The 27,541-nt window shown below is 45.7% G+C and overlaps 1 long non-coding RNA gene across 3 annotated transcripts in view; it reads left to right on the forward strand.

Moving 5' to 3' along the window:
* The first annotated feature begins 287 nt into the window (after positions 1 to 287).
* Positions 288 to 27,541, forward strand: part of LOC143842445 (uncharacterized) — an 80,639-nt gene continuing 53,385 nt past the window's right edge. For 2 of the 3 annotated variants that reach the window (XR_013233181.1, XR_013233126.1), the window contains exon 1: positions 19,556 to 19,685. This is a non-coding gene — a long non-coding RNA (uncharacterized LOC143842445). Of the gene's footprint in view, positions 423 to 19,555; positions 19,686 to 27,541 lie in introns of those variants that run through there. The other variant, XR_013233142.1, reaches the window with a different exon arrangement.

Genomic DNA, 27,541 nt, shown 5'->3' on the forward strand with positions numbered 1-27,541 from the left:
CATTATTTTATCCATCATTTTATCCACGCAACAACCCTGTGAGGTAGGTTTGGATGAGTGGGTGTCACTGACTTAAGATCACTCAGCAATCTTCCATGGCAGAGTGGGGAATCACCCAGAGCTGCTTCAGTCCAATCACTGTGCTTCATGGGATCTCTTCTCCTTTGACTTGTCGTTGTTACTGAATGCTTTGTGATGTTTATAAAATTGTCTTTAAAGCTTTGATGGAAGAATGACATTAATTTTGAATTCATGTTTAGCTTTTAGTGCTAAGACTCAGCCATGGAATAAAGAGCGTTGCAGTGGAAAGTGTGCTGCTCTTGGCGCATCTGCAGGCAAATTCCTGCCCCATCCGGAAGCTCTGTGGGGGGCTTATGCATCACTGTACTCTTAACTGTACTGAATAATGTAACGTAACTCAGGTACTTCTCCCAAAGGTCCTTTGAGCATGCAAGTGAGATTAGCAAGGAATACAAGGAAAGCCCTTGGGCAAATGCAGAGTGTATAACCACAAGCAGTCCACCGCTCAAAAACAGCACATGACTTCTGCATAGACTTCAGCTGTAAAACCTCTCAATTTAGAAATAGTACTGATTTTGCTTTCGTTTTACCATGTCAGGGAGGGTAAGACGTTGACAGCCTCCTGTGCCACCTGATTTTTAAAATTATCGATTATGACAGTTTGCATAGTAAACGTGCTCTAGAAATGGCAAATTGCGTTACAGTCCTTATCGCATTCATTTTCTTGGAAGGTTTACTTGTCATTGCATTAAGAGAGCCAGCACTGTACCAATCTTTTTACTGCTCTTATCTTTCGGCCGCTTGAGTGGAAGTGAATAATTTGCCCATACTTACAGACATGTCTCTTTCAGAACAGTCATTATTGGAGGCTAAAGGGTGACTAAATGAAAAATGGGACAATGTTTTGAGGCCTTTCAAGTGCCTCATCAATGCGACTCATTATTATGATATCTTTAGATGCATCACTGCTCAAGAGTTTGGTGCTGAGCGCCGAATCTTTTCCCGTGCTGGATTGCTACCCACCGCTGTTAGGAGCAAGCTGCATCAAAATTATTTCTTTTTTTCTTTCTATATTTTTTCCATTTCTGATTACTTCAGGGGAACTTCGCAGTTCACAAATTAAACTCTGGATTGCCCCCACCCATTATGCAAACAGATCTGTGAAATCTTGCAAGGAATTTCTCAAATCATATTTGCATTTGTTGTCCTTTAAACTAACATTCAGCGACTTGAAATTGAGTTTGTAGGCCTCTACTGAACTCTTCTTAATTTTATGTATAATTGAGTAGCCTTTCCTTTCTTTATGGTAATTGTGTCTGTGTTTGTCCTTAGCAGACACAAGATCAGGGTAAGGCAACATAACCTTCCAGGTTATATCCAAGTCCTCCAGCACCTTAGAGACCAATAACATTTTTGCAGCATAAGCTTTCAAGATTCAAAGCTCCCTTCAGTGCTTGAAGGCTTATGCCCTGAATATCTTGTTGATCTCTCAAGTGCTACAGCACTTGCTGGCAGGGGCTCATGGGAATTGTAGTCCATGAACATCTGGAGGACCACAGGTTGACTACCCCTGTGCTACAGGACTTGAATCTAGTACTTCTGTAGGCCAACATGGCTATCCACCTGAAACCAGGTTATATCCAGACTTCTAAGTCTTCCCTAACTGTCTATGGAGCACCATAGTCACTGTGTGGATACTTATCCAAGGTACAATGATGTAAGGAGAAAAGTGCAGCTGTAGGGTCAATAATGCATGCTCCTGAAAGCAGAACAAGACCTAGCATGCAGATCAAGGATCCTGGGGTACTCTATGCTCCCTCCCACATTCTGCACCCAAACTCTGACCCAACCTACGTTACTGGGATCTTTCTTAAGGAACTATCTGTCTTAAACTATCTGTGCAATTGTAAACCTATACTCTTCTAAATCTAATGGATCTAATGGATTTAGAAAAAAGTAACTCTCTTTGGGACTGTGTTCTTAATGTTCCTCTAAAAAAACAAAAACAAAAAATACTTGCAATGCAGGGCTGATTCTGTACTTACTTTGTTTATTCCGTTGTGGATCCTGCTGAATTCAGATTGATTTGAACTCGGGTCTTCCTCTATCCCCCCTCCCCATTTCAGACTTCAAGAAATATGTTCAGACCAGGGACAGCCAACCTCCAGGTGGGGCCTGGAATTGCTGCTCATCTCCAGACTATACAGACCAGCTCTGCAGGCAAAAATGGCTACTTTGGAGGGATGACTGTGTAGCATTGTATCCCCCTGAGGTTTAGGGATGCCAACCTCCAGGTGGGATCCAAGAATCCCCTGGAAGTAGGTTGAAGGGAAAGCTCTCTCCCCTTCAAAAGGAATGCACTTGGCCCCAGAATCCACTTGGTTGCTTGGCTGCTGATGCCTGCCCTTCTGAAGCCTCAGACCTACTGCTGGCAACTGCAGTCCCTGTTGTTGTCTGTAAGGCCAAGTCATTGCCTAATAAAAGTGGATCACCTAGTTCCCCCCAAAGTCTCACTGTCTACTTTCCTGTAAAGCTAACTAGACTTGAAATTCTGGGCCACTTATGCCTTTGAGTTCATAGATGTTTTTATTTACCAGGCCAAGCTTGAAAAAAGTCACTTCAGTTCCCATGTCTCTCCAGCCATTTACTTGTTTACTATTTACAGTTTCAGGCTGTAAATATTCTTTATTTAGGTCTTCCTGAACTTTCCAAGACTGATGTTGGTCTGTCTGTCTGTCTCTCTGCACGCCAAAATACAAACAGTTGCTGGAAAGGGCTGGCCAGAGACTACAGCCCAGGAGGGACACATCTGCAACTACTCCACCCCAACCACAGTCTGTGAACCTCTACCTTCCTCTCTAGATCACTGCTCATCTCTAGATTATAATGATCAGCTCTGCAGGCAAAAATGGCTACTTTGGAGGCCGGACTCTGAGGCATTGTACGAGTGGTCGTTGATTAGTATTCCCTGCAGTACCCTAGAGAGCCTATAGCCGATTGATACTAAAATATTAACAATAGTAATATAAGGAAAGGCAATAGGTTTTTGCCACCTTTGATACTACAAACTGTTTTTGGAGGACTGGAGGTTTCAACCACTGATGAAGCCAATGAAAACAGAATTGATCTAGAAGCCGTTATGGTTGTTCCTTCTGGTATATAAAAGATGTAAAAGAAATTGTATTTACTCATTGTATATATTATTACAAACATATTGCCTTAGAAAGGTTCCCTGTTCTCTTCTGTTCATTGTTCATTGTGAACTTTTTTTTTTGTTTCTTCCCTCCAGCAACATGACCGGCCACAGCAGTATTTTAAGTGAGAAGGGGCTTTTCTGTGGCCTCCCTGTCAGGCAACTGTTTGGCAGAAGGGGAAAGTCCCCCCCCCTCAAAAGGAAGGCCCTCAGGCTCCCCTGTGTTGCTCTTGGGAAGGCCTCCCTCCCCTCAGTCAGGGCCTGTCAGAGGCTCCTTTGCAGCAGGCCTGAAGGGAGGGGGAGGGAGCGCACTCTGCAGCCTCCTGCCAACTCTGTCAGGGTTCTGAGGCAATTTGCAGTTAGACATGACAGTTAGGACAGCCTTGGGGCGAAAAGGGCTGGCACAGCCTGTCCAAGCCTCTGTTCTCATCCCCCTCGGCAGCCCTGCTGACCTCCTCTCCCTTGGTGGTCAGGGGCTGACTGGCAGTGATGTCTCTAGATTGCCTCTGGCTGGGCAGGGTTGGTGGGCCTTGTCAGAACTTTGGTCCAATAATTGGGCCAAAGTCCTGAGTGGACGTGACCTGTCTGAGGCTTTGTGTGTCCCGACTGGGTAGAGCTCTGTCCTGTCCTGGTGAGGGCCCAATCGGAAGGCCCTTTACGCCTTCTGATTGGGCCCTCACCCGACCGTCTAGAACTGTTTTTGTGAGGGCCCAATTGGAAGGTGCTTCATGCCTTCCAATTGGGCCCTCACCCAGATCAGCCCCATCCACTCTCCGCTCTCTTAGCCATTAATCAATCATTTATGCCACTCTTTGAGCAGTTTAAAGATATGCTACTCTTCTCCATACAAACTCACCTCATATACAATGACATAATATGACTGATTATCCTCCATCAATATCTCAGTGCAACTGTTTCTTAAACAGAAGCATATACGTCCTTGTGCTAAAATCTGGGTGTGGGAGATGGTAGAAAAAGCTGTAAACATCATCAAAATAATACAGCAATATAAGTGTAAAACCAACATTTTATACTTGCATGCTGTCCATTTCAAAAAGTATTTAGACATAGGACCTCATATCTGTAAGTATGTCTGCATAATTATTCAAACTTTTTAAGTAAAGGCCCACTTCTGCCAGGGCAGCCAGGGTTTAATTTTGCATTCCTCCCACAGCTATACCAGGCAAGTTGGATGATTGCAAGGGCTGTACTTCAAGGGCTATCTTTATTTGCATGAACGAGCAACTGGAAAGCACAAAAAATATCTTTAAGTATATTCTGTCTGTCACTGACAGCAATCTAAATAGAATTACAGTTGTGTGAACCTTTTTGATTACACACACACAAACACTTCTCCAGTTCATTCGGAACATATACAGTATAAAAATGGGGGGAAAGTTTGTCCGCCTTATTTTAAAGTAAAGGTATGACAAAGGGACTGCAAATGCTACTGGAAGGCCTACCGTTGTCCTAAATTCCTGTGACAAGCCACTGCTAGTTCCAGTGGAAGTCTGATCACTTGCACTGGAGAGTGATAGGAGCTGCTGCATCCATTGTTCCCTTGGAAGGGAAGTGGAGCTAAATGGCATCCTGCAAAGCCAGTCCTCTCTGTTCACTTCTCTTTCAGCTTTAAGACAGGTGGGTTTGTGGTAGCCTGTTCCTGGTTCCTTGTGGTCTACAAGGGCATGTCTGAAAGGAGTTCCATCACGTGTTACAAGCGACTTAACCGTTAGAGTTGCTAGCTCTGAGGTGGAAAATTCATGGAAACCTGAGGGTGGAGCACAGGGAGGGAGCCGTCTGGGGAAGGGATGGAGCTCAGTGGGGACTGTGATGCCCCCCCAGGGGAACTGATATCTGTAGTCTGGAAATCAGCTGTAATTCCAGGAGGACTACAGCCCCCAACTGGAGGTTACAATCCTATTAAATACTGCTGTCCTAAGCAGGTCTTCTCAGATCTAGTTAATGGGTTTTACCTCTGGGAACATCCTATCTGTCTGTCTGTCTGTCTGTCTGTCTGTCTGTCTGTCTCTCCCCCTACCTACCTACCTACCTACCTACCTACCTACCTACCTACCTACCTCCCAGTTGTTGGAGAATAGACCTCTTATTAGGATTGTACTCTGGAAGCAAAGCATCAGTCAATGAGGCTCTTCCTTGCCTCTGGAAAATGCAACAGAAGCCATTCTAAGAAAATCAGAAAAGTTGGCTTCAGAGTTCAGATTAATTATTTTGCATGCCAAATAAAAATAACTACAAAAATCCCACATCTCTCCAGAATAATCAGCTCAGTGGCATGGGGCAGTCAGCTGGCCTCCATCTTTCATGCTGACTTTGAAAGGGACTAGAGTTACAGGAAGCATAACCAAGGCCCTCTCTGAATTTCTCCAGATTTTAAAAAAGAGAAGGGTAAGCCTTACTGAGACACAGGATACAGCTGAGTAACAATTGATTAACAGCTTGGGGAGAAGGTAAGCTGGCATTGGAGCGCACTCCTGTCCCAAGTCAGTTAACCCATATTGACTAAGCTCTATAAGTCGCATTTGAGAATCTGTCTTATATCCTTTTCCTCTTGCTTCCTTTCTTTCCTGGTTGCTTCATCTACCCCTTAATGTTTGCAAGCAAGCTGTAAAGGAAGCCCTCATAATCACTGTCTGATAGCTGTTTTCATTGTGAGCCACTTTGCTGCTTGTATGAAGCCTTGGAAATTGGAGTAGTTGCAGAATGTGCTCTGGTCACTGTTTGGACCTTTCTATTTCACATTCCCAACAGCCATGTGAGCTAGGTTAGACTTTGCGATCAAGGGCTAGGCTAGGAGCAATAGATTTTGAACTCTGGCTTCCCTAGTCCCGTATGTTAACCCACACACCACACATGTTCTGAAAAGCTATTATTCATCTATATGCTAAATGCTATTATTATGGAAAGCTATTGTTCATATTATCCCTGTTGGCAGCTAGGACTCGCAGTAATGGGTTTATTTTTTTATTTTTTTATTTATTCAATTTGTATGACCGCCACTCTCAAAAGCCGGCTTGCGGTGGTTCACATTGTTTCAATACAAATCAGTACATTAAAACCATTAAAATTCCCCATTAAAACCCCATAAACAATGACTCAGTCACAATGATGGTGATTAAATAAATAAAACTTTTTTCATACAGGTCCATTGGATGGGCAGCAGGGAATGGATGGATAATTGGGCATAGGGTGGAACAATCTGGGGAACCAGGCCAGTCTAATACTGGCCTCCCCCCCTGGGGAGAGGGGCCCAATCTTAGCCCCCGGGCCACCACCTGGCCTCAAACAAACGCCTGTTGGAAGGTTTAAACTACATGGAGAATGATATCGGCTAGATATCAGGAAAACATTTTTCGGTCACAGTAGTTTAGCAGTAGAATTGGCTGCCTAAGGAGGTGGTGAGCTCCACTGGCAGTCTCCAAGCAGTAGCTGGACAGATACTTATCCTGTATGCTTTAGGCTGATCCTGCATTTAGCAGGGGTTGGACCAGATGGCCTCTATGGCCCCTTCCAACTCTATGCCTCTAGGATTCTATCTTTTGGACTGGATGCACACTATCATAGATCTATGATCACTCAAAGTCATGGATGCAGCTGTGAAATCAAATGACGAATACCACTGAGCCGGAACGCAATGTTAAGCATGAACTGAATATGGAAAGATAAGGATATCAGCCTTAATACAAAGTGCCAGTTAGTCACTGCCATTGTCTTCCCCATAACAAGCTATGGATGTGAAAGCTGGACCCTGAAGAAAGAAGACAGGAGGAGAATAGATGCTTTCGAATTATGGTGTTGGAGATTAATGCTGCGAATACGATGGACAGCCAAGGTTACCAACAAGATAGTTTTAGAGAGGAGCAAACCAACTATGTCATTATAAGGCAAGATATTATGGCTAAAGCTCACTTACTTTGGACACATCATGCGATCAAACTCGTTGGAGAAATCATTAATGCTTGGCATGGTCAGTGGCAAAAGGAAACGTGGTCACCAAAGGATCCGCTGGCTCGACACAATCAAAGCCGATACAGGGATGACCATGGACCAACTGAAAGAGGCGGTCATTGACAGAGACGTGTGGTGAAGACTTTCCTAAAGAATTGCTGAGGGTCGGATACGACTGAAAGGATAACATAATATAACACACTAACAAGAGATTAACTAGACAAGCTGATATGACTTACTTGTTTGTGTTTTTGTAAAAAAGCTGTGCACACACAAATATGTATTATGGTTTGAGTTATTTGTTGTCAAATGCACATATGTACAATAAAAGCATACCAATTACTTTGTTATATGCATGCAGGAGATTTCATATTTAGCAGTGCCATCTTAAGCAGAGAAACAGAGAAACAGGTTCTAAGTCCACTGGGCTCAGAAGGGCATAGCTCTATTTAGGATGGTTCCTTTGAAGTTCTGGTAACATTTTGGCCACACTGTCTTGCCTATTACATTATGTACTGGATTTCACTGAGACCTTTCTAACTTGGAAGGCTTCTTTGTTCTGCACACAAACCGTAGTTTCGTCACCAGTATGTGCTTAGATGCTTTGCCTCCACAGCTTGTCTGAACACACTTTCATCTGGGGCATTACCCACCTGATGCATCTAGATAAAACGGCATCTTTCTGTGTGTAGTTTCTAGAAACCAGCAGCCTGAAGCTACTGCGTTATCGAGCAGTTCTGAGGAAATGACTGGGGAAGGACAACAAGGCCTGTGCCAAATGAATTGGGGGCAAATAGGATTTCAGCTGGCTTCCACATATTCCTGGCACTAAATAAGAGATGGGCAGTGGAAGAGATTTTAAGTTGTAGCTTTCGAACTGCCAACCCTGTGCAGCCTCTGGACTGTATTAATGGCATAGGATCATGACTGAGAGGAAGCAGAATCAGAAATGCTCAGGTTCCCAAACCACAGTTCATCAGAACAGACCTTAAGGTGCCTTTGAATATTTTATCCTATAGCTTTAGCTTCTCTGTCCTGATGCTTTGGGTTTTAGAACTAGCCTCAGTATTAAATGGGATAATCAGTCTTGTGCAAGCCAATTCTGCCAGGCAATAAACACAAGTGTATCTCTAGTGGAAAGGTGGCAGATGCACCAAGGAAGATCACTGTCCTCATATCCAAGAAGACAAAAGGGTTGAATTGACTAATCTTATGCAAGAAATAGACCCCATTTACTTCTTCAGTATCACACCCCATAAACACCATTCACTGTGTACCTGAAATCCTTCCAACTTGAAATCACTCTGTGATATCATTCTTATTGAAGCCCAACAACTTCTGTATTTTAAAAACTCCTGGAGACAGGGCTGTACTAAGATCTTGCCTGCCTGATGCTGCTTCCAATGCACTGCCATTCCTTTGAGCGAGTGAGCTGTCTGTTGCATCTTCCTTACTCCTACAAAGCCTGTCGGAACAGTGTCTTCCAGCTTTATAGTCCTTCAAGTTCTTTCGAGACACCCTCAGGACACACCTCTTGCTGTCTTTCAATCATTGGCTCAAAAACAACAGCCCCAGCATACTGGAGTGGATGAACTGAACAGATTGTTCAAAAATGAATGGTTTCATGAATGTTGGGTTCAGGGGAGAGACCGTAGGATCACTGAGCAGCTGTCTTCATTGACTGGGGCCAAAACATTTAATTAGCAGCTACATAAATTAAGATGAACATAAAAGCTAACCCCATAGTACATTCATGCCTTTTCTTTTTATTGAATCCTAAACAGATTTCTTTCTTAGCCCATAGAAGTCCATTTGTTTAAAAAAATGTAGCTGTTTATCACTTCAGTAAAAAAAACCCCACACAATTCTAACAAGTGTTTTGCAGCACTGACTCTTATTCTAGATAATGAAGTTTAACTGGCAAGTAATTTTTTTTATCTGGACACCGGTCCTCAATGGACTCCAAACCCACCACGCAGTTCTGGCCACCGCAGAGAAACCGGACCATCCCACAGTGTCTTAGGCCAAGTATGTTATGTGGAACTTTGGTATATCATGTGGGATCAGGTCCTGACCTGGGTGGCCCAGTCTCGGAAGCTAAGCACTGGCCATGACTTACTGCATGCCACGATTCCTGCCCAGCCAAGGATAGCAGAAGAAGTTTGGTTCTCAAAGCTGCTTGGTCAGTGACTGGGAAGGTGGTCACTTGTGGCTACCACATGGTTTGACATCCACCAGAAGAGGGGGTTGGCTATGGCAAGTACAGGAAGTTTTGATGGGCTCTTACATCTGATGATATAGAACCTTACCAAAGGAAGATAAGCTGTGCCACCAGGAGGTTTCCCAGTATGTTTCCCCCCTGCAGTGAGGTGGATGCTTGTCTGTGGGCAGTATGGAGCTCCATCTTACCAGACACTAACAGGGCTTCAATAGCCTTAGAAATTTTGAACACCCCCCCAGCCCCCAACACACAATCATCTGCCTAGAAAAATCCATGAACACATATTCAGCGGCTACTATGTTGATATATTTGCTTTAGTAAAACCTGAAAGGGTTACATTGTCTTTATGGAGATTGTTCCATCAGCTTATCCAGAAAAGGGATAGCATTTAATTAACCAACGTATTGAAGCCTGCACTATTATTAAGGGAGCAGCTGCAATAGACTATCATGAAGTTTTTCATAAGAGCTTCCCATAGTGAGGTGATCTCGTTAAGGACAAAGTTTAGTTGGTTAAAGTTGGTCCCCATATACATCACAGGCCAGACCCAACCATGCCCGGAACATTTTGAAAGCATAAGCTGGGTTTGATGGGATCACAATCAGGGAAGCATAAGATGTAAATGCACACATAATTGTGATGCTTGCTTTGGTCCACATCCCAGGCCATCTTGCTCCTGCAATGGCACACAGCCCATTACAGGGTCCCAATTGTCTTCCACCTCTAGTTTAAGGTGACCATATTTTAACATGGGTAAAGCAGGACACCATTGACCGGGGGGGGGGGGGGTTCTTGATTAAAATTTTGGTCTATATGGAGCAACAAAAAGTTTCATAGAATGCATAAAACACAAAAATAGTATATTTTTCTTATACTATTCAACATAAGTACAATTTGCCAGGTAACCCCAGATGTCCCTCTAAAAGTGGGACAATCTGGTCCCCTTACTCTAGTTGGAAAAAAATGAGGGAGCACCAGGCAATACCAATTTCCAGAGTCTTGCTAAATAATTTTCTTGACTCGAAGGAATTGTGTTTTGTTCTGGCTCGCTTTGAAGCCCCGGAGCCTTTGTTAGCAGCATACTATAATGAAGGCATGGTCACTTTGTTGTCAGACATTTTTTGAAGGGCTTTCCTATCTCCTTTCCTGATCCTTGGTTACTGATCAACTGTAGGAATCTCTTGTTAGAAATTAAGTCACCCTTTTCTTCCCTCCATTTCTCCAATCTCAGCATTTCTCCCTTGGGGTAGTCCTGAGAAACATAATAGGTGAGTTTCATTTGATTCACCACCTTTCATAACCAAAAAGTTCACCAGTCAATGATATAGTCCCCCCTGAATTTTGCTCCCTAAGATATACATTATTCGGTCATGAGGTTCAATAGGTTAAATCTTGTGCTCCAACTGCCCTTATGGTCAAATTTGACATTCAGTCTGCTTTCTGCCTTCTTGCTTTTGGATTTTTGTTTGCTGGACTTTAAGCTGGGTAGTCTCTGGTATGTTGACAAACCCAAAGCCATGGAATGCTAAGTAGCCTGCGCTACCTTTGAAGCTTTTGGCACCTTCCTGGAATTAGTGGTTGAGAGCTATTCCGATAGTCTACTTGTTATTCAATTGCTAGATGACTTCCTATTTGTCAGCCCTGCCATCTCTCCAGCTGTTTATTGCCTGTCTACCTTTGAAAATTTGGCTTCTGAACTGGGTGGGCTCCTTGCTCAAGAAAAAAAAAAAAAACTGGAGGCCCTACCTTATTTATCTGGGCACTCTGTTGAACTCCAATTTAGAAATCTCTTGTTTTTCCAATGACAAGTTGCCTGCCCTCCAGTCCTTAATGTCCCAGGACATTAAACCTTACTGTATCCTCAAAGATATACAGTCCCTCCTGGATCATGCCATCAAATGCCATCAAGTCCCAGGTACCTTACAGTGACCCCATAAGTATTTCAAGATAAGGACATAATTGGATTGCCAATCGCCAACTTCTGTATAGTAGCTCTGGACTTCCTTGGTGGTCTCCCACCCATGTACTAGCCAAGGCCAACCCAGTTTGCAGGCCCAGACCTTAATGTCATGCAGAGAAAAGAAGAGAGAAAAATACATTAATGGAATTAAAAGGCCATAGCTTTATTGATTACAGATCAAGAAGCACTGGAGCAGCATGGGGATGGATCCAGATATCATGTGACAGGTGAACTAATCCACAGCCTGCTTGCTGGGGAATAACCATAGAGTGGCAACATTTAGTGCTTTCTGTGAAGGCAGCTGCCATTGAGTGATTCCCTTTGCCAAATGGAAGTGAATGTGCAAGCAGCTCCTGAGCTGGGTATGTTGCTGGATAGCTCCACCCCACGATCGCTTAAGGGAATCACGCAGTGGGAGAGGTAATCATGCATGCCTGTCTCCCCTAAAAAGATCTGTCCCAATGCCCAAAACTGCAACAAGAGTGGGAAGGAGAACCACCCCATGCCTGACAAAGCTCCTAAGCCTGCAACCAACGATGCAAGGCATCCTTGATGCTAAAAAGCCAAATGTCCATCCCTCCTCTGAAAGGTGAATCCCATAAAACCTGTACAACGCAGAATAAAAAGAAATGTCTATATGTCTAAAAATAGAACCCCCCCCCCAATGACTCAATGGCCTTGCCAGCACACTGGCAGACCTTTCTTCTGGACAGGTTGACCTTCCCTGGGTTGATGGTGACTTTCCACTCCTGCCACTCAAGCAGCTCTGACAAAAATAGTTTGTTATGTGGCAGGTGAAAGCCAAGGATCTGAAGATCTGACATTATTGTTTAGCATAATTCAACTCCTTTCTGTGCAGACAGGTTGTTCTTGCCAAGCTGAATTATCATGGTGTCAGGAGAACCTTGGTTTAAAAACTTGCCTTGAAATTGCTGTCTGATGCCACAGAGGGCCAGGAGCTAAAGGTGTTGCCTTTTCCATCCTTCAGTATCCTGCCTAGTGTTGAAGGAGTTAGAATGACCTGGTAGAACGAGAGAACATGTGATTGATTACACTAACCATAGCCTGATTGTCACACCACAATACAATTCGCTCATTATGAAAATGCTTGCTCCAAAGGATAATGGCTACTGCTATAGGGAAGAGGTCCAGGAATGTGAGATCTTTGATACCAGTTCCTAGCCAGTGTGAAGGCTGCCACTAAGCACAATCATGATTGGGGGACCAAAATTCAAGCTACTTCCACATTGGAATAGACCTGTTGGGTATCCCCAAGGAAAAGGGGGGATTGCCAAATAATAACTCCAATAAATCTGTATAAAAATTGAAATCAAACACTCAGCTCTCCCTTAATGCCCTGAGTAGTTCTAATGCGGTGCTGACAGAATGAGCTAAGCATGTGCAAAAGGCCCAGCCAGGTGACACTACATTTTATCACAAACTCGGCCCGCCCCTTTCTCCTCCCCATTAGCCCTTACTGTTTTATTTAGACCGCTCCACAAACTATGATCACAGCAGGGTGCTTAAAAGCAAGATGTTGTATAAGAAGGAATCTTTTTTACTTAAGGAGTTGCCTGAAACTCAACCCCTCCAAGATGGATGTCCTATGGCTGGGTAGGAGAGGGGCAGATCAGGAAGTGCGCTTGCCCATCCTGGCTGGGATGCAACTAGTCACCGTGCCCCATGCCAGGAACTTGGGAGTTACCTAGGATGTCTCACTGTCCATGGAGGCACAGGTCAAAAAGGTAGCCCGCCAGGCATTTTTCCACCTCTGCCAGGTGAGGCTACTATTGCCCTATGTGTCCTCTGAACCTCTGGCCATGTTGATCCATGCAATGGTCACCTCCAGAACTGATTTCTGTAACTCGCTCTATGTGGGCCTGCTCTTATCTCTGACCCGCAAATTACAGCTGGTGCAAAATGCAGCTGCTAGGGTCCTCACAAGAACATCTTGGAGGGCCCACATCCAGCCTGTGCTAAGGCAGTTGCATTGGTTGCCAGTTGTGGCCTGGATCAGGTTCAAGGTTTTGGTACTGACCTTTAAGGCCTTACGTGGTCTGGGACCCATCTACCTGTGAGACTGCCTGTCATGCTATGCACACCGCAGGGCTTTGCGCTCTGTGGGTACCAACTTGCTGGTCATTCCCGGCCCCAGAGAAGCTTGTCTGGCCTCATCCAGAGCCAGGGCCTTTTTGGTCCTGGCCCCTACCTGGTGGAATGAGCTCCTGGAGGAGCTATGGGTCCTGCAGGAGCTTTTGGCGTTTTGCAGTGCCTGCATGATGGAGCTCTTCCACCATGTCTATGGCTGAGGTGAGTATGGAGAGAATACTCCATGGAGAGAGTATGGAGAGGGTACTCCATCACATTCTCCGCTCCATCAGTGGTGGCCAGCAGTTCTGCCCTGTGCCCCAGCGGATTTAGGTGGGGAGTTGGTGTTGCTGCCATGCTTGCCATTGTAATCTGTAATTTGTAATTTCATCTGGGTTTTTAAGGGAACTATTTTACTTTTGATTTTTATCTTGTAACCCACTATGAGCTGGTTTGCTGGGAGTGGCAGAGAATAAATAATAACAACAACAATAATAATACAAATAGTAATATAAATGATGATGATAATAATAATGACTTCTGCACAAGAATAACAAAATTAGTACACCTATTAAAATAACTTCTTGTTTAGCTTGAATGTTTCTGATGCTAACAGCCCATACAGACAGTAAACCACACATTGATAATTGGACTTAGTGACAGAATGATAGAAGACAGTGTTGGTTATCAAGAAATCACTGATTATCCATTCATTTCTTTGGAGTTCGACTCAGAAATTTGGTCATGCCACCTAAAGAAAGACTCTACCTTTATACTTAAAATGATTCTGCTGATAGTCTTAGCTGTTGTGGTGGAACACCTTTTTCTTTCTGGCTCCTACATTAGGTGCTCAGTTTGATGCCATATTTCAATCACACAAGCCATGGTAAATTGAATCAATAGTTCTGAGGGTTGTGTGAATTGCCATTTATTATCACCGGTTTTATTTGGATTATCCTGCAACCAATGATTTGATTGCCTACTAGCATACATGAGACACTTGTGTCAGCTATATTGAAAAGTGCCAGGGATGGCCTTGGGGAAAGCTTGTGATGGTCTTTCAGGGCCACTCAGGTCACCAACATCAGCAATGGGTATTGGCTCCCCCAGTGGATCATCCCACAAACAGGCACATGATTGCCGTGTCCTCTCTAGCTACCACCACTAGAGGTTGGGGGTTAGGTTTGCTAGCTCCAGGTTGGGAAACTCCTTGAGATTTGTGAATAGACCCTGAGAAGAACAGGGCTATCAGTGGAGCACAATGACACAGAATCCATCTTCCAAAGCATCCATTTCTCCAGGGGACCTGATCTCTGTAGTCTGGAGATGAGCAGTAATTCCACGGCATCCTCAGGTCCCACCTGGAGATTGGCATCCCTTGCACTTGGTACATGTGTATTTAAAGTTACTCGGAAGTAAAAATACAAACATGCCACAGATAGTGCACCCACACCTTCCCCCCCCCCCCCCCCGGACCATGGCGCTGGCTGCTGCAGGATGCCAAAGTGCCCAACCCTACCTGTAACTTTTATAGAGTTTCAATAAAAATTATTGAGATGAAAAGTTATTGAGATTACTGGGTTGTATTGTTTTAGGTGTTTTTACTTTGGACTGTTACCTACCATGAGCCACGGTTTGGGAGTGATGGGAAACAAATAAAATTAGAAATAATAAGTATAAACTGTTATTTTCCTCTCTGTATTCCTTTTCTTAAACTCACAGGAGCAGTTGGGTTCCCCTGCTCAAGGAGCATTATAGAACAGTCTCTATAGCGCACTGTTATAGATTGAGTCCTTTTATTAACTAAGAGCAGTTGACCACAGTCTTCACTAACTCAAAATCAAAACTCATTCACAAGAGGGGGGAAAGAGCCTTTAAGGCACAGGTCCATTATAAACGAATTGTCGCTGTCTCCAGGCCTGAGTTAGATCCCCTTTTTGAATGCTTTTAATCAGAAAGTTCCGATTGCACTGAATGCCCTTCTGTATTTTTTACCTGTCGTACAATACATAATCAGTCTAGAATCTACACAACTCCCTGTTTATTCAATTGTTTCAGCTCCATTTTTCTCTGAAATGCTAACAAAATTATTTCTCATCTCCTCTATTTTCACAAACCAGGTGGATCAGGCTGAATGACAGTGACAGGGCCAAGGTCACCCAGACTGATTCCGTATGGCTGAGAGGGAGCTCATATGGAAGTGGAACTAATCCCCACTTCCATATGACACTGATTCTGAGCCAGCTTTCTCCCAGGCCTGCAGTGGATCTGGCCTTCATTTGTGCCAGCCAAAGGGAACGCAAAAGAATTCACATTCTCTTTTTTAAAGCATGGGCTAATGGGGCTCCTCCCCATCCTATGGTGGCCTAGAGGGGGCAAAAATGCCCTGGTTGGCTTTGTGGCACTTTGCCATGCCCCAGGGTGCAGCGGGGCTTTTAAATTTTTTTGCAGGAAGGTGGAATTGTGTTCCATGCAATCCCACCTTCCTTCCAAATAACCCCCCCCCCCCGAGCCTCCCCTGCATGGCGGAATCTGTCTGCTGCTGCTGCATTTCCCAGGGGACACATTTCAGCAGGGGACCAGGTGCCCCACTCAAATGGAGAAGACGAAGTGTTGGTTCTTATATGCCGTTTTTCTCTACCCGAAGAAGTCTCAAAGTGGCTTATATTTGCCTTCCTTTTCCTCTCCCCACAACAGACACCCTGTTAGGCGGGTGAGGCTGAGAGAGCCCTGATATTACTGCTTGGTCAGAACAGCTTTATCAGCGTTGTGGTGAGCCCAGTTGGTTGCATGTGGGGGAGCGTGGAATCAAACGCGGCTCGCCAGATTAGAAGACTGCACTCCTAACATTTTAGTGCTGGAGCAGATCTGGTGGTGACAGGTGTCCTCTGTGGGGACACAGAAAGCTGCAGAGCATAAAGCTCCATAGCATTGCATGGCAGCAGCCCAACGCAGCTGCCACCATGTGGAATCAGCTCCAGTGAGTAAAGTGAACAGTCAAGTCCTTGTGTTTCCACACAAGGACCAATGTTGCCAATTGGTTCCACAAAGCGGAAACGTTATTTTTAAAAGTGCAATCTCGGCGTTACGCATACCTGCCTTTGTAGTGGAATCCAGTAGTGTTTCTTTCGTTTCCCACAGGTTTCTGGTCTCCTAGAAAGGAAGCGATTTTTTCTGTGCTTGGTCCCGCCCCTGGCTGTCAATCAAACGAACAGCCAATGGGCTGTTGTTATCATGCTCCGGAAAAGCCCCTTTAAGAACAGGTTAAAAAAAAAAAAGAAAAACACACGTTGCAACAAATATGCCTTGATTCTTCCTAACGAAGAGACCCATCTAGCTGGCATGTCATCATTACCACACTCCCCCAAGTGAAAAAAAAATCCTCCCCCTGCATGGCGATTTTTGACGGAAAATAAAGGGAACTTGCAAACGGAGTTGTGTTGTGCTTGGGGGACTTAGGGGAGCTTTAAAGCACTTCTGTGGAGGGACTGTAGCCGGAGAAGCCTCGCTGGGTGAATGAAGCCTTGCTGGTTCATTGCTTTCCGCTTGCTCCGAGAAAAAAAAAAAGGCGATCGCTTCACCGGAAGTTCGGAGGAGAGAGCCAGGGGGAGGGACTTTGTTGGAACCGCAACAATGGGAATGCACAGGTCTTTTTCGATAGTGTTGCAGATTGTTCGCAAGAGTATAGCGCTTTTCGGAGGGTGATTCCACTTTTCCCGATTTCCCTAGAAGCGCTACAACGACTCGCTTTTCGCGGGACTGTTTCAGGAGTGTTGCAGATAGTGTGTGACGTCTTGCGGAACTGCAAATTAGTAGCGTTTACAATTTGCAAGCCTTCTGCAGTTGTGTGGAATGGACCTTGGTCTTCTTCTTTCCCCATGGTATCTCAACCCACTTTTTTGTGCAAGGTATCTGCAGGCTGATTGCCCTGGCTTTTTCATAATATTGTATTTCCCCTACAAACCAGAGCTTTGTATACCTCTTCTTCAGGCAACAAGTTAGCTGTGTGTAGTGGAAATGCTTTACCACTGAAGGAAAAGCTGGGACTTTTGTAGAGCATTCTTTTAAAGGCTGATTCTACCTTTCCCTATTCCTCCTTTAAAATACTGTCCGAAATCTCCAATTTCTCTTCAGAGAAAGACCGATGAAGAAAAACTAATGTATGATAAGGAGTATGAAAATGTCCCTAAGCCCAAATGCACACTTCCCCTCCAAGCCCATCATTGGCCATTTTTGAGGGGAGGGGAGGTGAACATGACCAGATATGGTCAGATCACTGATAAATTTTAAAGATTTAAAAATATATTAAAAATTAATTAGCTCCCAGCCATTCAGGGAACCCTTCCAGGGCCATCAAGAAATCTTGGGATTTCATGAGATCCTGGTTGAGAAAGCCTGCTCTAGTTTATCATTGCTGTATCATACTAACATGGCTACTCTTCTGAAATTATGGCCATACTCTCAAAATGTCAAGATAGGGGCTGAAATGTGTGTGTTTTTTTAAAGGCAGTGGTACAACATTTCTTTAGATTTCTGGAGTAACTATTAGGTGCTAAGAGGAATTTTGTATGGCCTGCAGTTCAAAAGTAAGCTGCCTCCAAAAGAGTACTCAGAGCGTTAGGTGCTATTACACCTAATCTTTTCACTTGCCTGCTGAGGTGGAGGTCCTTTACTAGGTCACTGAAGGTCCTTACTATCAGCTGATAACATGTTGGGAGCTTTCCTCATCCACATGGGGACCAGTTGCGTTGTCATCTCTTCACCAGTAGCATAAAGAAGAGAAGTAAAAATTCCTTATTTCAGTTCAAGGATGTGTGTGTGAGGGAAATAAATGTAGTGGTTTAAAAACCTCTGTTTGTCTTGTTTTCAGCTGGTTTTTATAGTGTAACAAGAAAAAATCCCCAGATATTACTATACCTGCTATCAGCCACACTGAGTGTTCCTTTCTATGTCTCTAAATAAATAATTGCATTAAATGTTAACATTGCTGTTTTCCTGAACAATTTGGAAACCTAAACATGCAGGTCTTGGCAGGTAGAAAATGTTGAAGTTTAATTTTAAATGTGATACTTCAGAAGCTCATGGGGGGTGGGGATGGGTGGGTTGTGCTATAGTCAGGGGCTTTTTGAATTGCTATAAACAACTTCAAAAGACAGTTATCGTTTTAAAGAATATACTCATCATCTCTAGTGTTTCTTTGCATCTATTTGTTCTTCTGAACACAGGAATCCCTTCTCTCCTACATTTAGCTATGGATTTTATTTAAAAATCTACACAACACTGAATATTAACTGTGCAGGATAAAGGACTTAACATTTAGGGCCTTCTCCATAGCATTAAACTTTTAAAAATCTGGCATAGTCTATGTGTGCACATTATAACCCCTCTCCGTCTGCTGAGGACCCTGCATGGAGTCTTGTGCCACCCCTCACTGTGCAACTGTAATGAGCCATCAGTAGTTAGGGCCATTCTGCACATTGAAAAAAATAGCGTTACACCAGCCCAATGGCATAACGCTGTAAAAAAATTGCACCTCCAGCCATTCCTCACCTCCTGACTCTCTTGCTCTCCTCTGCCGCCTTCTTGCGCTTCTTGGCACTTTGCATGCCTGCTTGAAATGGCGAAGGAGATGCACGTGCTATACTCATGACTCTTCTTTGCCTGTCAATCAAGTCAGACAGCCAATCACCTTTCTCCCTATTTTAAAGGGACCGCAATGCAAGCTAATTTTTTTTAAGTAAAACTTCTCCGTTGCTATGCCAAGCCATCTAATCATAGATGCTTAGTGCTTACTTTACTGCCACCTCTTTTGGAATTATGACCCTTGACGCTTTAAAAAAGTAATCTTGTTCCTGATTTTTTTGAGGGGGGGTTAGAGAGGTATGCTTTGTGTGTTAACTGGTGGGGAAATTGTTTTTTTGCTCTGCCTGAATGATTTGTGTATTTGTTGCTCCAGGCAGTTTACTTAAAAAAAAAAAACCCATTCCTGCGAGAAGGGAGAGGGAGGTGGGTGTGAGGTGGGTGCTGGAGGCGGAGATAGTGCTACTTTGCTTCCATACCTTTCCTTAACATGTGTTTGCTGGGTGCTCTCCTCTCACTACATATCTGGCGGATTCCCCTTTTGTAGATTCCCCCACTAGCGCTTTAAAATGGAGGATGTAGCTGCCGGTTTGTTGCTGGGACGCTGGATGCTGACGATGTCATGTAAAACACCAAAACAATGCCGTCAGCAAAAGGTAAGCCTTTTGCTATATTTTCTGTGTGTGGAATGGCCCTGAGTGTGGATGTTAGAAATGAGGTACCACCCACCTTTTATGGATGTCACAGGGTATTTTGCTCCTAAGATCTATATAACACATGTAAACCAGGCAGGGCATCAGTAAAAACCCTATAATTTTGGGCAGGAAACACATAAACACATGAAGCTGCCTTATACTGAAACATAACATTGGTCCATCAAAGTCAGTATTGTCTGCTCAGACTGGCAGTGGCTTTCTGGCATCTCAAGCAGAGGTCTTTCCCACCCCTTCCTGTCTGGTCCTTTTAACTGGTCATGCTGGGGATTGTACCCGGGACTTTCTGCATGCCAAGTACATGTTCTACCACTGAGCCAAGGCCCCTCTCCTTCAGGGCAAATATGCTTCCCTTTTTATTAAGTTTTTGGAACATAAGACTTTGTCTCAACCCAACCAATGTGAAAATCTTGATCAACTGTTGCGCGAAGACATGGAATATCAGATTTCAATGGCGCAAAACCATGGGATATCATGATTTTTAAAATGCAAAGTAATAGCTGAAAAATTCCACTGCACACATTAGCTTTCTGGCACAAAGAATGAAAAACTAGCCTACAAATTAGATAAGAATCAGAGAATTTACCATGTTTCGGGAACAGGGATGTAAGCTGTGGGCTGGAAAATATCTAGAGAGGAAGGCAAGGTTTGCGGAGGGAAGGGTACAGTGACATAGAGTCTACTTCCAACAGTGGCCATTTTCTTCAAGTGGATCCATGCCTTCAACCACCACATGGAGATTGGCAGCCGTATTTGGAAATTGGGTTTCTGCCCACCCAATTTCTAGAAAGGTTCAAAGCTACAAATGGTAGTATACAAAATACTGGGGGAAGTCCTATAGAGGCCGCACTGGAATATAAGATATGGCAAAAGCTTTTAGGATAAAGAAGTTGGTAGTATGTTAGAACGGCATCATAAACTCTCCCCACCCAGTAATTATTGCTCCACCTAGCCCAACACTTTCTATTCTTACTGAGGCTTTCCAACATCCCCCTCCCCAGCTCAGCTACCTCAAACACATGTCAGCTGAGTCTGAAGACAAGCCTTCCTACAGGCAAAACAATGTACTACCACAAACTGATGGCCTTCTAAAATGTGACTGAATGTTGTGGCTCAAATCCTGCTTCTAGGGGTGCTGCTCAACTAAACGGGGTCGGCCAGTTTTGCCGGCCTCTCCCAGTAGCCAGTTGCCAGCTTGCCGTGGTCCTCAGGAATAGAAAAAATGCACCACAACGAAAAGCCCCATACTCTTGCAAGCTGCAGCCAGATAGCGAGGCCTTTGGTGCCAAGGACTGATAGCAGCTTGTATCCTACCAATAAAATGATCTGTGCTGATTGTGCAGTTTGTCTGAATTTGGGTGCTATGCTCATAAAATGGCAGCATTGCTACCTTGCATACTGCGTGGTGCTGTCAAGGATTTAAATCTTGCATCCTCAATGCGTGCAGTGGGGTGTGTAGAATACACCTGTATGTGAAAAACAGGTTGTCTTGAAGTGACAAGGCAATACTAACTTGAGTTCTGAGCTTTCGGCAATTGCTTGCATGAAATATAAAATTAAAATTCTGAAGGCAAGGCTTTATTATTTTTTTAAGTGGGTTCTTTTTGCTTATCACTAAGTACATTAAAAAAAAATAAGCACAAGTTTTTGTTGGACCTTTGGATGAACCAGAGCAAGCATATTTTCTCTGTCTCCTGAAGCATCATGCTACACTTTGGGGAACTTCATTTATATGCACATCATATGCAATCTGACTGACTCCTACTGTACCTTTGAAGGGATCCAATCAGATGCCCATATGCATGTAAATGAGGCTCCCGGAGCCCTATTCTCAGCAGTGAGGAAGAAGAGTTAAAGAGCAGCTTCTTCCGAGGCTTGCTACTGTGACAATCATTCTCTCTCTCTCTCTCTCTCTCTCTCTCTCTCTCTCTCACACACACACACACACACGCACACGCACACACTTACACCCACACAATTTTAAAAAGACCAGAACCCCTCCCCCCACAATAACCTCCCCTCCCAGGTTTTTTTTTTTGAAAAATTATTTTTAACTTTCCATTGTAAATGCCAGGAGAAAGCCCTGTAACTCTCCTTCTCAGACAGAAGCAATTTATTTGAACACGGATTATTTATAAAATGGGAAGGGATACAGCACTTGGTTTTTAATCCTTTCTCACACAAAAGAGACAACATTCTCCCCCTGTCTTAAAAAAAAGGCTTGTGTCACAACTCAGTGAGTGTAAAAATTAAAAAAGGCTGTGACTATTGTCTGAAAACAGGCAAAATAATTAAAATTATTATGGAATAATCACATATCACCCAACAACCTCCCACTCTTCCGAGCAACAATCCAAAACAGCTCCTTCAAAGCAGGCCCAAGGGCAGAGGTTCTGTATATCATTCAAAGACCATCTGTCATTCAATGGCTGGAACCTCGTTCCAGGATTCAGAGGGCAGGCTTGAAATGGAGTCCTGGCATTTCTTTTTCCATTTGCTAACAAACAGCAGTGATGGCAGATAAATAGGGCAGACAATAGATGCTCCTAATGAACTGGAAAGGGATATGGATTTTTTTGGAACCAGCACCCAGAAGTTCCCGGTCCTGTGCTAGACTCTGGGGACTCTGAAAGCCTGGTTCTGCCATGTGGCTGTACAGGCAGACATCTGCAGTCTGGGCTAGGCTTTCAAAAACTCAGCCAACCTGCTAAGGGCTTCATTTAAATAAGATCAAATTTAAACTAAGGGCTTAATTTAAATAAGATCAAATTTAAACACACATGCGCAGGCGTGCTTAGACATACACATAGTGAAAACTCATTTGGGTCCCAGGAAAAGATAGCAGCCACATGAAAAAGAAAAGGTACAGAGGTACAAAAGATGCAATGATTTTAGAGACACACTTATTTACGTTAGGTTTAATTTGCTCATTTTCCCATAGGTCTTCAAAGGCTATAGATCCTGCATTGATGCCACACAGTGCCTTTAGCACAATGTGTTTATCAAGCGTGTGACTCTATGAACTTCCTCTAGGATAACTTCGGGCTGTAAGTCCAGCGAGGGCAAAATGTTCCTTGTATATCAAGATTGTCAGACGCACAGGAAACTCACAACAAAACTTATTCAAAAGAAAATAGTTTTATTGATTAGCACTATACGCATTGGACTGAAAGTCAAATCTGACTCGAAGCCAGATTTGCCTCAGCTTATCAATACATTTCTCCCGCCCAAAACTTGACAGTTCCCAAGGAGGGGGGTTAGTGAGGAAAGACATATGTGAAACATCAACAGGATTCCAAACTCCCATCCTTGAGAGAATTGACAACAACCCTGTGAGCCCATAACAAGATAAGGTTAGAATAACATCACTACTCTACTTTATTGCTTACACACTACAAGGCCGGGGCTAACAGGCGCCAGGTTCAATTAAACAATATAACTGACATGGAGGAACTCAGGCTAATTTATGACAGAGATTCTACAATCCTGACATCCCTCCGCATTAAAACTAACTTCACTCCCCCACCTAGCCGGCATCTACCGGGCGAGGGCAATCAGGAAATGCTCGATGGAAAGCCCGGAGAAGGCGGGGTGCCTTCACATTCCCTGCCTCCACCCACTCTTTGTCCCCCGAGGGGAAATCTTTCCAATCGACCAGATATTGAAGGCGACCCTTGTGCAAACGAGAGTCTAAAATTTGGTTGACTTCATAGTGGGTGTCTTTGTCGATGTAAATTGGCACAGGCTGGTCTGGAGGAGGGTGCCACTCGTCTGGGACCGGAGCTCTCCGCAGCAGGCTGGAATGAAAAACCGGATGCACATTCCTGTAAGTCTTTGGTAAAGCTAGCTCAACAGTCACAGTATTAATCAGTTTTACCACTTTAAATGGCCCCACATATTTAGGGCCAAGTTTCTTTGATTTCTGCTGGCACCTCAGGTTCTTAGTGGACAAATAGGCCAGGTCTCCCACTTTCCAATCAGGTGCAGGTACTCTTTTCTTATCTGCTTGGGCTTTATAGGCTTGTTTTGCCTCCTTGAGGCTAGCAACAATTTCTGGCCAACCTGTACTGATGGTCGATGCCCATTTATTTATATCAGGAGTCTCAGTGGAGCTGAATTCCCAGGTGGGGGCGGTTGCCAAATCAGTCCCATACACTACTTTGAAAGGTGATACCCCTGTTGAGGCATGGACCCCATTGTTGTAGGCAAATTCAGCCAGCGGTAATAAGGAGACCCAATTGTCCTGCTGGTGATTGATGAAACAACGCAAATACTGTTCCAGGATTTGGTTTACCCTTTCGGTCTGGCCATTAGATTCAGGGTGATAGCCCGAAGTGAGGGCTTGCTCCACCCCCAAAAGTCTCAGGAGTTCCCTCCAAAACTTGGAAACGAACTGGGGGCCCCGATCCGTCAGGACACGTGTCGGGATCCCGTGCAGACGTACCACGTGTTCAATGAAAAGAGAGGCCAGTTTTGGTGCTGAAGGCACTCCCGTGCAGGGAATGAAGTGAGCCTGTTTAGAAAAAGCATCCACTACCACCCATATAACGGTGTTCCCGTGGCTGGGAGGGAGGTCCGTAATAAAGTCCATAGTGACATCTGTCCATGGACGAGAGGGGGTGGGCTGTGGTTGCAATAGCCCCTTTTTCTTGCCTCCAACCGGTTTTGAGGCAATACAAATAGGGCATCCCTGCACATATTTCTCCACATCTTTGCGCAGGGACGGCCACCAATACTGTCTCCTGACTAGGTGCAGAGTTTTCACGAAACCAAAGTGTCCAGCAGTTTTTGCGTCGTGGCAAAGTTTCAAAACCTTTCCCCTGGCCGCAACAGGAACAAAGAGTCTCTCGCCCTTAAAAAAGAGCCCCCCCTTCTCAGTCAGATCAGGGCGGAGGGAGCCAAACTCCGGATCTTGTGACATCTCCTTCTGGACCCAGCCCCCTGGGATGGGCGTATCAGTCTTTACGTGGCTGCGCGTCACGGCGGCCATCCCTAGTTGGGCGGGGGTGAAAACGGTGTCCACCAATGGGTCTCGTTTGCTGTTGTACTGGGGCAGGCGTGATAATGCATCTGCCAAAAAGTTCATTTTACCCGGCAGATGCTTCAGGGAGAAGTTGAAACGGGCGAAAAACTCTGCCCATCTCATTTGCTTGGCGGAAAGCGATCGGGGCTGCTTGAGTGCCTGAAGGTTTTTATGATCCGTCCAGACTACAAATGGGATCGCGGACCCTTCTAGCCAATGCCTCCAGGTGGAAAGGGCCAATTTTACTGCAGCCGCCTCTTTTTCCCAAATTGCCCAATTTCGCTCTGCCCCCGAGAATTTCTTTGACAGATAGGCCAGCGGGTGTAATTTTCCGTCCTCCCCCTCTTGGAGGATCACGGCCCCCATTGCTACGTCCGAGGAGTCTACTTGTACAGTAAATTGCTTAGAAGGGTCAGCATGGGCCAGTACTGGTTCGGACGTAAACAACAACTTTAGTTTGTCGAATGCGTCTTGGCAGGGGGGAGTCCACAGAAGGGGCGTCCCCGGGCGGCTCGCCGTTTTACCCCCTTGTTTGGTCTTCAACAAATCAGTGAGGGGCAACGCCACTTTGGCAAAATTGGGGATGAAAGTCCTGTAAAAATTAGCGAATCCTAAGAAGCTTTGCAGTTGCCTCCTGGTGCGGGGAGGTTCCCAAGCCAGCAAGTCGCGCACCTTGCTAGGGTCCATCTCAATCCCCGCTTGGGAGACACGGAATCCCAGAAACTCCACCGCATCGCGGTGGAACTCACATTTAGATAGTTTAGCAAACAATTGGTGCTTCCGCAAGCGGTTGAGCACTTCGCGTACCAGTTCAGCATGACTCTCAACATTCTCTGAATACACAAGAATATCATCAATGTAAACCAACACCCCCTGGTACAATAAATCAAGTCAAATCTCACAACTCCTTTCACCTGCAAAATGCAGGGCGAGGGACACACTTTTTCTGAGCAGGGAGAGGGCCTGGATTGGGACCTCTCCCAGGGCGACGGCGCGAGTGCCGGCCCGCACAGCTCGGGCATGATGCGGGCAATCTCGGGGACAACCCCGGGGCCCGAGGAATTTTTGGAACGACACGTCACCCAGCGCAGGCGATTGTCTAAATACGACCGCCCTACTGGGGATGAGAGGTGGCCGGAGCACCTGGGACTGCCTAGCTACGCGCTGGAGCCTGTGGGTGAGACACAGGACTTGCAGTACAAGCTGGACAGGGTGACTAACTGGCTGCAGGATCTTTCGGGTCGGTTGGATCCGGAGGAGAAGCGCCGAACGCAACGCCTGCTGAAGGAAGTGCTCGGTGGTGGTGCGCACGATACCAGCCTGCGAAGAGTGAGTGGTGGGCTTGCACTGCGGGAGCACGGCATGGCGGACACGCAAGCGGCAGCGGATGCTGAGGCGTTGGCCAGGGCCAGGGCGCAGCTGGAAATCGAGGCGGAGGCAGAGGCTCGAGCGAGAGCGCAACGAGAACAAGAAGGCGAGGGCGAGGAGCGAGAGGACGAAGGCGGCGCGGGCGGCGATGGAGCCGGAGGGGACGGCGCGGACGGAGGCGAGGACGCAGCGGCGGCGGCAGCAGCGGCGGCGGCGGCGGACGTTGCGGGAGCTGAGGCGGCGGCGGCAGCAGCGGCGCGAGAAGCGGCGCGAGCGGCAGCGCGAGCAGCGGAGGCGGCCCGGGCAGCGGAACGAGCAAGAGTGGCGGCGGGGAGAGGAAGAGGCATCGGCCGCGGTGCAAGACCCCCAGTACCGGCCCCGGCACCGGCGGATTGGGGCCCGGGGCGCCTACCAGCCCACCTCCGGGGTGTGGAGATGCGGAGCACCTATAAATTCAAGGCTAAGTTCTCCGGAGACCCCTCCGATTTTCCTACGTTTCTGGTGCACCTCCAGGCCTACATGATGGAAATGGGGTTCACTTTCCAGGACGACGCTGAGAAAGTGCGTTTCGTGGGCCAAGCCCTAGAAGGCAAAGCAGCCAAGTGGTTTGTGGACTTGTACCGCTATCACCCCCAAGCCATCCGTGACTACAACCATTTCATGAGAGCCCTGCGCCAGATGTACGTGGAACCGTTCGAGCGAGAGACCGCGGAGAAGAAACTCAGGGCTCACCGGCAAGGGAAGTTGTCAGTGGTCGAGTACGCCAGGGAGTTTAAAGAGCTGGCTTCCTCGGTGCCGGACTGGACGGAGCCCCAACGCGTGCTGTCGTTTGTGGGGGGCCTCAATCCTACTCTGGCAGACAAATGCCTCCTCCTGGAAGACCCGCTTACAGTCGAAGGATGGGTCCAATTGGCTGGGGAGATGGAAAATCGATTGGAGCGAGCTTCGATGGTACAGGTCCTGGCAGGCAAAACCGTGGCGAAAACTTCCACCCCGGCGAAAACCAAGCCCCGGGCCAAGTTGGAGCCGTCTGAGCGCACCCGGCGCATGGAAAAAGGGCTGTGCTTGGGTTGTGGCCAAGCGGGGCACTTTCTCGCAAACTGCCCCACAAAAGCAACAGCGACCCCGAGGGCCGTGAGCAGCGCCCCACCGAAAGCCCAGCCCGCCAAGAAAACCACTCCCAAGAAAAGTGCCAAGTCTCTGTGTCAGACGCACAGGAAACTCACAACAAAACTTATTCAAAAGAAAATAGTTTTATTGATTAGCACTATACGCATTGGACTGAAAGTCAAATCTGACTCGAAGCCAGATTTGCCTCAGCTTATCAATACATTTCTCCCGCCCAAAACTTGACAGTTCCCAAGGAGGGGGGTTAGTGAGGAAAGACATATGTGAAACATCAACAGGA

Source organism: Paroedura picta, chromosome 1 (assembly GCF_049243985.1).
Source record: "Paroedura picta isolate Pp20150507F chromosome 1, Ppicta_v3.0, whole genome shotgun sequence".
Lineage (NCBI taxonomy): Eukaryota > Metazoa > Chordata > Lepidosauria > Squamata > Gekkonidae > Paroedura > Paroedura picta.